Source organism: Psammomys obesus, unplaced genomic scaffold (assembly GCF_907164565.1).
Source record: "Psammomys obesus unplaced genomic scaffold, mPsaObe1.curated_primary_1811, whole genome shotgun sequence".
Classification (NCBI taxonomy): Eukaryota; Metazoa; Chordata; class Mammalia; order Rodentia; family Muridae; genus Psammomys; species Psammomys obesus.
This window is the reverse complement of record NW_026596034.1, coordinates 8,147,206-8,157,877: the sequence shown is the minus strand read 5'-3', so window position 1 is coordinate 8,157,877 and position 10,672 is coordinate 8,147,206. Positions and strand designations below refer to the sequence as shown.

Genomic DNA, 10,672 nt, shown 5'->3' with positions numbered 1-10,672 from the left:
AAGAGCAGCAAGGGAGTGGTGCTTCGCAGCCGCAATAGACCAAACAAAATACCTCCATAAAGTACATGCCAGAGATAATTGCCCCAACACTGAAACTATCGTCCCTCTGCAACTGGGAGGGAAACACAAATGAGCAAGTCTGATTCAGTAAGTGATTGTTTTTTGTTGTCTTAGCATACACTCCCCTGGAGTCTGCTAATTCTCTTGAAAACATACTTTGTATTTATGGGAGAGCGGGTACGGCACTGAGCAGAGTCCTAGCACAGCCTCCACTTTAGATCTTGCTTCTAAACCTCAGTTTCCCCGTTTGTGCAACAGAGATAACAGCACTGACCCTTGCGAGTTTTAATCAGGGTCGTCGGTAGATCATTGGCTACCATCACTATCACTACCATCACCATCACCCACCCACCCCCTCACCAAGTTAGCTTTTACTATTCTTCTGGAGAATTGTTTATTACATTTTCATTTTGTCTGGCCCGCTCTGCTAGCTGACTCTGCTAAACCCAGAGTGGGATGGGCAAAGAACCAAGAGGGAAACTTGTAGTTCAGTGTCTGGGCTGGGGCCAGCCATCACCCAGCTTGATTTCTGAACAGTCTGTCATCCCAATCCTTAATCCTTAAGGCATAAGGAATGGCCACATTATCAAGCTGGAGGAGAAGCAAAGAACAAAAGAAATTATTCATGGAGATACAATGGAAAGGAAGTCTACTTTAAAAAGAAACAGAACTGAGTTTTGGAGCCTTTGAATAAAAGATAAGTTGACTGCACACAGAATGTCAAAATGGAATAGAAGGAGAACATTTTTTTTTTTTTTTTTACTGAAGCACTACACAAGGAAAAAAACACTAATTACAGTTTTAAATGTCCAAAACGCCATGTCCACCAAAAGCCCGCTGCTCATTAGTACCAGTAATTAACTTTACAACTGTCAACACAAACAGCACACAGGCTGACAGATAGAGAGTAGCTCTGAGGGTGCTAATAAATCCGGAAATAACAACTTGACACACAGATGCACAAAGGATGCAGGTGATAAAGAAATGTTGACATCAAATCTAATTATCTTCGAAACGGCCAACTACAGCACAAGCCACAGTAATGCTCGGTTATTGCTGCTGATGAGCCCCCACTGGCACAGAGCTTAACCACCGCCTACAACTGAGCGTTTACAGCCCTTGTCAGAGCTGGCGAGGACAATATCAAACAGGAAATTATGAGTGCCATGACCCCTCCAAGTCAAAACTCCAGTGATGAATATGGGCTCAGCAAGGCATGGCAGATTACCCCCTCACGAGTTCTAAAGCCGGGATGATATATGACATTTTTATCAGGCACTTTCTCAGGAATGTCACCAAGAGGGAAAATAAAGGCCCTGCAAAGAGCCGGGTAGGTGAATTATGCAACTGTAATTGCCGATCATAACCTGATATGAGTTGAAATTGCTCTGTTTTCATATTGAGATAGCATAAAATTGTCGGGAAATGCAATGGCTCCTTAATGTGGGCTAGATGAGTCTAATATTCTGATCATTTTTCACTCAGCTGCAAGGTAAATCGAGCTTCCTTAACGCAGCCACTGTGGCCCAGGGCAATCGAGGGGCCCAATTTTACACTTGAATTGAGCAAATATGTGTAAACTACGATTTTTCATATTTTCTGCATGCATAAGAAGATGAAACATCTTTATCATCCGTATTGTCTGGCTGAGCTTATACAAAATATTAGTTTATCTCTCCTACTTGGTTCATCCCATAAGCGAGGCACATAGATCTGAAGGACAGGCAATATCCCGTATATAAAACAAGTCCATCTTTTATGCAGTCTCCTCTCACACATTCTCCTATTTAAAGCAACTACCTCCACAACAAAAAGCCACACAGTGCCAGGGTACAGAGGGAGAATTCTTTTTAAGGAAACGTATAGCGGCCCTAGACACAAACAATTTTTCCATTGTTGTCATATCTGAGCATAGGAGATAGGGGGGAGCCAAATATTCCTGGATGTCTCTCTTAAACTCTCTCCTTCTGTCCACTTACAACAGGTACCTTGCAGGATAGTACCAGCATCTTACTGCTTTCTCACTGTGGCCTGCAGCAGAGGGGGAAAGGACCTGCCTGCTTTCGTTGCCCTTGGAGGCCATGGGAGTCTGGCTCATCTTCACTGTATTACTGAGCCTCTGTGGTGCCTGGTCCTATATCTGAGCTCTACTGCCCTGAGGATGGAGAGGGTAGGGCCACAAGAGCTGCCTTTTATACCTCATTTGCAGGCTCTTAAGTTGGCCACACCCCATGGTCCAGGGTGCAGGGAAGCCTCTGTTTATAGGGGACAAGGCCCTGAAAATGGGTCTAGTATAGGCTCATCCCGAAGGATGGTCCCTAAGGAGATGTCATCTATTGATGCCATCCGTGGATTAAGGCTTGTTGTGTGGGCTCTATCTGCATGACATTCCTTAGATGTATTCTGTAGGTGGATGTAGCTTAGTCCAGAGCATGACTCACCCCAGAATACTGTGTTAATCCAATGGGCCAGGCTCTGTAGGAGGTCGGGGTAGGTAGACCAAAAATTCAAAGTCATCATTTGACTTTGCAGCAGGTTTGATACTACCCCGAGCTACATGAGACCCTGTCTCAAAACAATAACTTAAAAAAAAAGATAATCGTATGTAATTAATTGATCAACCTACCTTTTTATTCCCTCATGTATCTATTTTGCAATACTAGGGAGTCTGGGGACTGAACATAGGGCCCTTGGGCACATTGGGCAAGCACCCAACCACTACACTATATCTCCACGCATGTCCCTTTAAAAATAAGCTGCTTGATTCTATCAAGAGATTCTATCATTGATTCTATCATTTTCTAGGAAGGAAATGGAGTGTGAATGACAGAGACCAGGGGAGAGCAAAGAAAACTGAGACTGGCAAGAGTCACTCAAATTAAATCAAGTTCAGCACAAGAGTATCATAACCAAGGGCGGAGAGTGTACTCAAGTGCTCTCTCTACTGTAGGAGCCACTCTGCTTGTCCAGGAATGAATACAATACTGAACAGTGTTTAAGCTGAAAGCTAACCTAGCCACAGAACAGTGAAGGAGGATGTGCTGTGTAGGGGGACGGAGGTGTGGTCCTATGAGACCAGCTTGTCGATGTGGTGACCTGTAGCATCTTGGGTTGCATTGCTGTGTACCCACTGTACCTGCACAGACCTGAGAAAGTGTCTGTGCACCCCAGTCATCTCTGTGTCAGACTGTAAGCTCCTTGAAGGCATGAACCTTGCTTTGTCTCAGAATTCTCAGCACAGTCCCTGATTGGCAGTCAATAAATAATGAGTGAATGAATGAATGAATGAATGAATATATGTGGATGGGTTGATATATGCTCTAACTGGCTAGTGTGTTCATTACTGGATGACCACTCCCCCCACCCCACCTGCAAGTAATAGCTTAAATTAAGAGGGATCATCTTCTGGCAGCTTCCATGTGAATTTCTGGTTCAGGGTCTCCATTATCCATGTAATCACAGTATGAGCTAGTACTGTAAAGGCTTCCCCCATATGCTGCTCACAAAATGACAACAAGTTCCCTTACAGTGACTGGTCCAGGCACAAAGTGTTGTTGGCAGGTGAGCACATTATCTCTTAGTACATTATTCACTGAAAGTGACCCAGCAAATCCAGCTCACATTAAAAGGGATGGGCTTATATAGGCTTTGAATAGCAGGGAAGATGGGTCATCAGAGGCCATCTTTGGCTGACTACCACTGTCAAGTTCTAACAGTTCTATATTTACTTCTGTGTAATATACCCCTGTCTTGAGTGCCAGAGTACACCAGTCAGTGAAAAGCAAGTGTGCAGCCGGGCAGTGGCGGTGTGTATCTCTCATCCCAGTACTTGGGAGGTAGAGGCAATTGGATCTCTATGAGTTTGAGGGCAGCCTGTTCCACAGAAAGAGTTTCAGGACAGCCAAGGCTACACAGAGAAACCCTGTCTTAAAAAAAAAAGAAGGAAGGAAGGAAGGAAGAAAGGAAGGACAGAAGTAAGCATGATGGTTAATCAAATGTCTTCACTTGATGAGACCTATAACCCCTTGCATATAACCTTATAGCCTATAACTCTGTGCATGTCTATAGGATTCTCTTGATTAGCTTAATTGAGTTGAAAAGATCTACACCATTCTGGGTGGTATAATTTCCTAGGGCGGGATACTGAGCTGTATAAAAAGAAGAAAGTGAGCCGAGCAATGCTTTCTTTGTTTCTCTGCTCCCTGACTATAGATGTAATATGACCAGTTGCTTCAAGTATCTACTGCCTTGATTTCCCTACCCTGATGGACTGTGAGCCAAAGTGAGCCTCCTGCATTTGCTTTTGTTGGGGTATTTTATGCTAGCAAGAGAGGGAAAGGGTAAAGCAAGAAGACTTGGTTAGCGAGGTAGGCCAGGCCACACTCTCACAGCACTCAAAGCCTAATATGGAAGCTGGATATGAAGTGACTAGCCTGGGAGTGGTGCTAACTGAAGGTGATGAGGGACTGGGAATGTGGGTCACAGAACACCTTTAGCTCAAAAGCATTCAAACTGGAATCACTGGTTGTTTGGCAGCCAGGGCGGTGACTATGCACGAGTACGCTGGCCTCCCCCACAGCCACTGCAGTATTGCAGGTGAGGGCAATACCGTGTAGATGCTGAGTAGCAACCAGCGATGTTTATCAGCTTTTTCTGCAGTCAGAACTTCAGGCCAGGAAAGCAAAACTTTTCTCAACTGCACAGTAATGACTTTAGATCAAAACACCTTAATTCTTTAGGTAAAAAACAAGTCATAAGTAGAGACAGAGAATGTGCTTTTCTGAGCCCTGAAGATCTCTTTCTAATCGCTAGAAGGTGGGGAAGTGAGTTATGACCATAGGTGATCAGAACCATGTGAAATAAACCCGTCTGTGTAACATAATGTATTTGATTTTTATTTTGGAAATAGATAGAAATACATAAGGGTAAGTTTTTCTGTTTCTGTTTTTCTTTGTTGTGGTTTTCTAATCCAAGAATCGACTTGTTTCTTCCCAGGGAATCTTTATTGAGTTGCAACACACTCAATATTATTAAGAATTCTGATCAGAGGTGAACATGCAAAACACTCAACCAAAGGGATTAAGACTCTTTGTTAGTGTTTACGTTATCTGTTTTTAATTCCTATATATCCTGTCTTTATCTCAGTGTTTCAACACTAATTGCAAAACAGCCCTCACTCTCAGTAATGAGCCCCTGGCCCTTTGCAGACCTCTGGGCAGAGCCTGCCAGAGATAAGGCAACCCCTTAGCAAGGCTCTGAAGCTGCAGCAAGGGCTTCTCCTGCTTTCCCGCTTGGTTTTGCTCCTCTGGCCTTCCAGAGGCAAATCCAGTTCACTGAATCATGTAGTTCAGGGCGATATCTTAGTCTGCTGAGGGCCTCTAACCTCAGCCAAGTCTGAGGAAATGAATAGGCCGTTCTTGGCCTCTTCCAGATCTCTCTTGACTTCAAATAGAGTTGAATTGGGCATAGTATTGGAAAGCACCCATTTCACCTGGTACCCAGGGCAAGGCTAAACCCAAACTGGACCCTGCTGTACAGTGAATCCAAGTTCCCAAATGAATCTTGTTCTAGAGATTTCATTCTTCATCTCTTACTCCCACAAATTTCCACGCTGCCTTTTGGATAAAGAATGTGCTTGCACTGGAACTACAGCAAAGTGTCAAAGGGAGGCGATGAACCCTTATATCAATGGACTACTCTATCGCCACTTACGCTTATTTTATTTAGCAAGAGAAGAACTGCATTCTGTCCTTTCTTTTCTTTAGCCCTGATTTCCCACTCAACCATTTCTATGATTACAAATATCCTTCACTCTTTTTTCATTACGGAGACACCTACACATTAAAAGAGTACCTATTTCATCTTCCTGTCTTGTCTCTTCCTGTATGCCCCTTCCACAGACTTAATTCAGGGACCGTTGCTAAGCAACTATACATCATAGCAGCCAGTCACCAATTACTAATTGTCCCCAGCACTTTAGCCTTACAAATCTAGACTGCCAGTGACAATGGCACGGTTTCCACAGCCAAAAACATACTGAGAGGTTTCTTTGCCCGGTGAAGACAGAGCCACTAATAGCTGGGTACCATCCTTGCAGTAACAAAGACTTCCTGTCTCACACCTGCCCAATCACTGCACAGGTCTAAGCCCATCGGCTAGACATTGATCTCTTTTCTGCCTAAGAAATAAACTGAAGAGATGGCTGGAAACATCCAAACACATGTGCAGAGGAAAACACGGACACCGGCATTTCACACGCACTCACCTTCCTCCCCTACCGCTACAGTTTCTAGCTGAATTGAGGATCTATTAGTAATCAAATTTCAGCCTCAATTTTATGGTTAGTGTAATGGAGTTAATTTCTCTAATGCTAGCAGTTCATGGAAAGGGTCTCTTGCGGCAGCACAGACCTGGGACCCGCGGCAGCTGTCAGAGATGCCGCTAAGGAATTCCTTATTAGCTAAGATGCAACCAGGCAGAAAACTCATTACACAGTGCTAAATATACTTAATCACATCTATTAGAGAAAAATGAACTTGATAATTACAACAAATAACTAAACTGCAGAAAGTGTTTAAGGCAAAGAAAAAAAAATCCCTGCCAGATCTAAGTGTACGGGGACCCTGGGCTGAAGCACACTCAAGGGAAGCAGGGAGCATGTATACTGCTTTGTGCTGAAGGAGAACCGGTCTCTAGGTAGGTGGGGCTGGTGTAGGTTGTCTATGAAAGTGAAGAAGTTACATTTCAAACGTGCCCTTGTTTATTTGGTATGCGTATAATTTTAACTAAAGCGAAATCTTCTGAGGCAAGGGCCATGTTTGCAGACCATCTCTCCTAGGTGTGGTGATAGGGCTGTGTGGGAGGCAGCCCACAGCAAACTCCCAGCTTGAGGCTACAGACCTGCAATAGCTGTGTGACACAGACCACTTCCCTGGAGCCTAACGAATGCTGAGTCAATTTTTTTCTGCTTTTCTCCATCACAAAATTGAAGTTCCCAAGTGGGGAGACATTAACCATTGCTGCCCATGGAATCTACTTGAGGGGTCCTGGAGTGAGCATCACCTATTGATTTTTCCAGGCTCTAATCTTACTGGCCTGAGATCCTTAGAAACTAGAAGAGAAGAACTATCTTGGCAGCTTTCTTCCTTCCCTCCTTTTTTCCTTCCTTCCTCCCTCGTTTTTTTTTTTTTTTGTTTTTGTTGTTGTTATGTAGCCCAGGATAGCCTTGAACTTGTGTTCTTCTAGCTTTAGCATCCAGAGAACTGGAATTATTGGTATGTGCTACCACACCCAGTTTAAAATGAGGCTTCTGGAACCAGAAATGGAGGATGCCTGCCCATCCTAGAGATAGGAATAGTCTGAGAATGTGTTAGTCCATCTTAGAGTCCAGTTGCAAGAGCATAGGAGGAGGCTGGCTTCAGCCTGGCCAGACCCTGACTCTGGGTGTCCTTGACAGGGGAAATGGACATGGGTTTAAGCAGAAAAGCTGCAGTATAAAAAAAACCTGCTGAACAAAAATTCCATCGCCTTCTTTGGCCACTGATGGCAGCAGCAAAGCTGCTCTTCCTTGCTCTGAATTCGGGGAGGGGGCGTGGGGACGTGTGTGTCAAGCCTGTGCCTCAGCAATGATCACCTCGAAACGCTTCCTTAAGTGTTCATATCTGAAGGAGAATGAGAACAGAAGCCATGTGCCCAGCTCTCTCACTCCAGTTTCCTGGTTTGGAGTTCACATTTTGATCACACTGCTCTGTGAACAGCCTTTCCTGGAGGCAAAAAATATTTTGGTTATGTCATAGAGTGTCTATCCAGTTGTCTATTACCCTGCCACAGTCTTCCTTCAGGAAACCCCCTGTCTTAGCTCAAGGACTTATACGCAGCTCAGCCACCTCCACCCTGGCAGAGAAAACTCGCCGGTTAGAACCAAGGCAAGTGAGCAGGTGTAGTGGGAACGCTGCACGCCCTCATTTCCCCACGGGGGATGGGCATGGAGGGGTGGCTGCTGCAACCGTCTCCTGGTGATGCAGAGTACAGTCTGAGTGAGAAGGGCACTGACAGAAGTAGGGGACGAAATAACAGGGACCACAGCGTGACACTCTGTGAAAGCCAGGCACCAGGACTTCTGTAGAAACACGAGTCAATAAATTAGCTTCCCCATGACAAATCTCTCTCCTAAACTCAGCCAGGCTCCTTCCCACTGAAGGAGTCCTTACAGAACACAACTACTCACTACAAACCACAAGACTCTCTGTAGACTCATCTGCCCTCCAAGCGGATAAAAAAAAATGACACAGGAGAATGATGTACGCTAAGAGAGATGACCCAAGCCAGGGCACCATTGACTGTGTGTTCAGTGCCTAGGAATGGGCCTTATCAGACCCAGGCTACTGGAAGGCAATGGCCAGGCCCTGGCCCTTAGCCTGGCAGAGATCAGAGACTGGAGGAGTACCAGCCCCAACCAGACATGCAGCTGTGCTGCGTTTCATCACATATCAATTTTTACTGAAAAGAAAACCATACAAATTTAATCAGCTCTTCATATGGAAACATTTAACTTTTTTCCCCTGGAGTTGTTTGATATTATTGTTTTAAGAGTCAGGGTTAAAAAAAAAAAAAGTCAAGATGTGTGATAGTGGTGGACACAGTAAGGCATCCATTTCTGGCAAGAGTGCAAGACTCATTTCCAGTAGACTCAAGTCTTAAACGCACTGGCGTCTCTGTCAATTGCCTGGCTCGATGAAGAACATATTACATGCCCATAACCATGAAGAATACAAGAGGGATCCATCCTGCACACCCCTCATGGAAGTCAAGGCACATGCTGTAATTGGGAATAAGATGATCTTAGGAAAGCTTCCGCTGCCCACAGCTTAGGGAGTGTTCTGTTTTGGCATCTAAAACTCTGAGGTTTACATTCCCTCCCTTGCCCTTCAGAGATGTTATCAAACAGCCTTGTTCCAAAGCTTCTAATCTCTGAAAGCCTGTAACATGGAACTCTTACATACATACCTATTAAAGAACTATGTTCTCTCTCAGTAGTCATAAAATGTAAAACACCTCTTAAAAGAGACTTCCTTTGTTTCCAAGCCAAGGGCACATGAGACAAAAGAAGCTGTCTTTTAAATATAATTTTAAAACACCATGTTAAATAAAATGAAGTATCAATATACAGGGTGATTCGAAAATCAGGTCTGCTTTTGAGATCATGGGCACTTTGGAATGCCCAAGTGATATAATCACAAGTGAAAGCCAAGAATTTTGTTTCAGGAAAAAGATCTTCAGAAACCCAGGAGAGAGAGAAGCCTGTGTGCTGAGACGAACTGTGTTTGGATAACAAGTAAACTTCAGATCATACTGCCTACAAGGCTGTAGGGAGGGAGGGCCCTGCAAAGAGTGACCAATGACACCACAGGGCCCTTGACCTAGCCAGAACAGGGCCCTGCACTGTCGGAGCCAGCCTCAAGTCCTTAGAAACGTCTAACCCTACCATGTTTAGAAAGCCATAATGTATTACCAGTTATGTTGGCAATACAGCCTTTAAGAGTGCAGTTATTACCAGATTAATTCTCCTCAGTTTCTCTTGATGACAGTGCTACCTGCCTGTTACCAGAGGCCCAAAAGAACTAATGAAGCAGCTTTCTCTTCTCATATTGTGTTAGGACCATGGATTTTTTTTTCTCACCGGGGTGAAGTAATAGAGGCCACTGTCAACCACTGAGAAGACACTCTTGAGAGGGAAGCACCTGGAACCCACAGCACTGAAAATTCTATGTCAACATTATGGATAATGCTTTTTAAATTTTTTTTAGGGGAAAAAGAAATCCCATTTCTATTATGCAATCAGGAAATTGAAGATGTCTATCTTCAGATAAGCAACTGCTTGTGGTGCGTTTTCAGCTGGGAACTCGGGATGAGAATGTTTTCCTGCCGTCTGTTCTGGTTTCTCTGTCACTTCACATTAACTTTTTTTGCTCTCTGTAGCAAATAAATCAGAAAGTTAATAGTTGTGCTGATTTGTTGGTGCTTACCCATCTCCCCCTTTAAGAAAATAAAGAAAAGAAAAGAATAGCTTTAAAGGGGAAAGCTGACCCCGGCGTGTTAACAGCGCCACTGTGGTTTCAGGCTGCGGTTATGCCAACTGTCTAGTAAAGAGAAATTCCATTGCAGCACAAGTAATAAAATCTTCTTTTAAAGCACAAATACCACGCAGGGAGGAAATGTAAACCCTTGCATTGGGAAAAGGAAGGTGGGGGCTGTCTGAGGTAAAATATGGCCTGGAGCAGTGGAGACTGGGGCCTCCACATGGCTGGATATTCTTCAACTGAAGCAGCTGTTCCTCTGACCCAGCAGCCTCTCTTCTTCATCCATCACCTGGAGGACTCTGGGAAGATGTAAGCTATTGTGGGAGGTTATCTTCATTGTTATTCATATGATGAAATGTGTATCACCCACTCTGCTTTCCAGGGACTGGTCTGCGAGATGGGTGGTAGGACATCCTCAGCATGATAGCGTGCTCACGGCTGCTCTGTCTGAGTGACAGACAGAGGCCGGGCTGCCAGGTCACATCTCTATCTTAGCCTCAAAACTGACAAACAGTCCACTTTCCTTAAAATCT

The 10,672-nt window shown here is 44.4% G+C and overlaps 1 protein-coding gene across 1 annotated transcript in view; it reads right to left on the bottom strand.

The window, feature by feature from the left end:
• Fto (FTO alpha-ketoglutarate dependent dioxygenase) overlaps positions 1-10,672 on the bottom strand; it is a 342,843-nt gene that overhangs the window by 43,389 nt on the left and 288,782 nt on the right. The gene's annotated exons all lie outside the window — the stretch shown is intronic.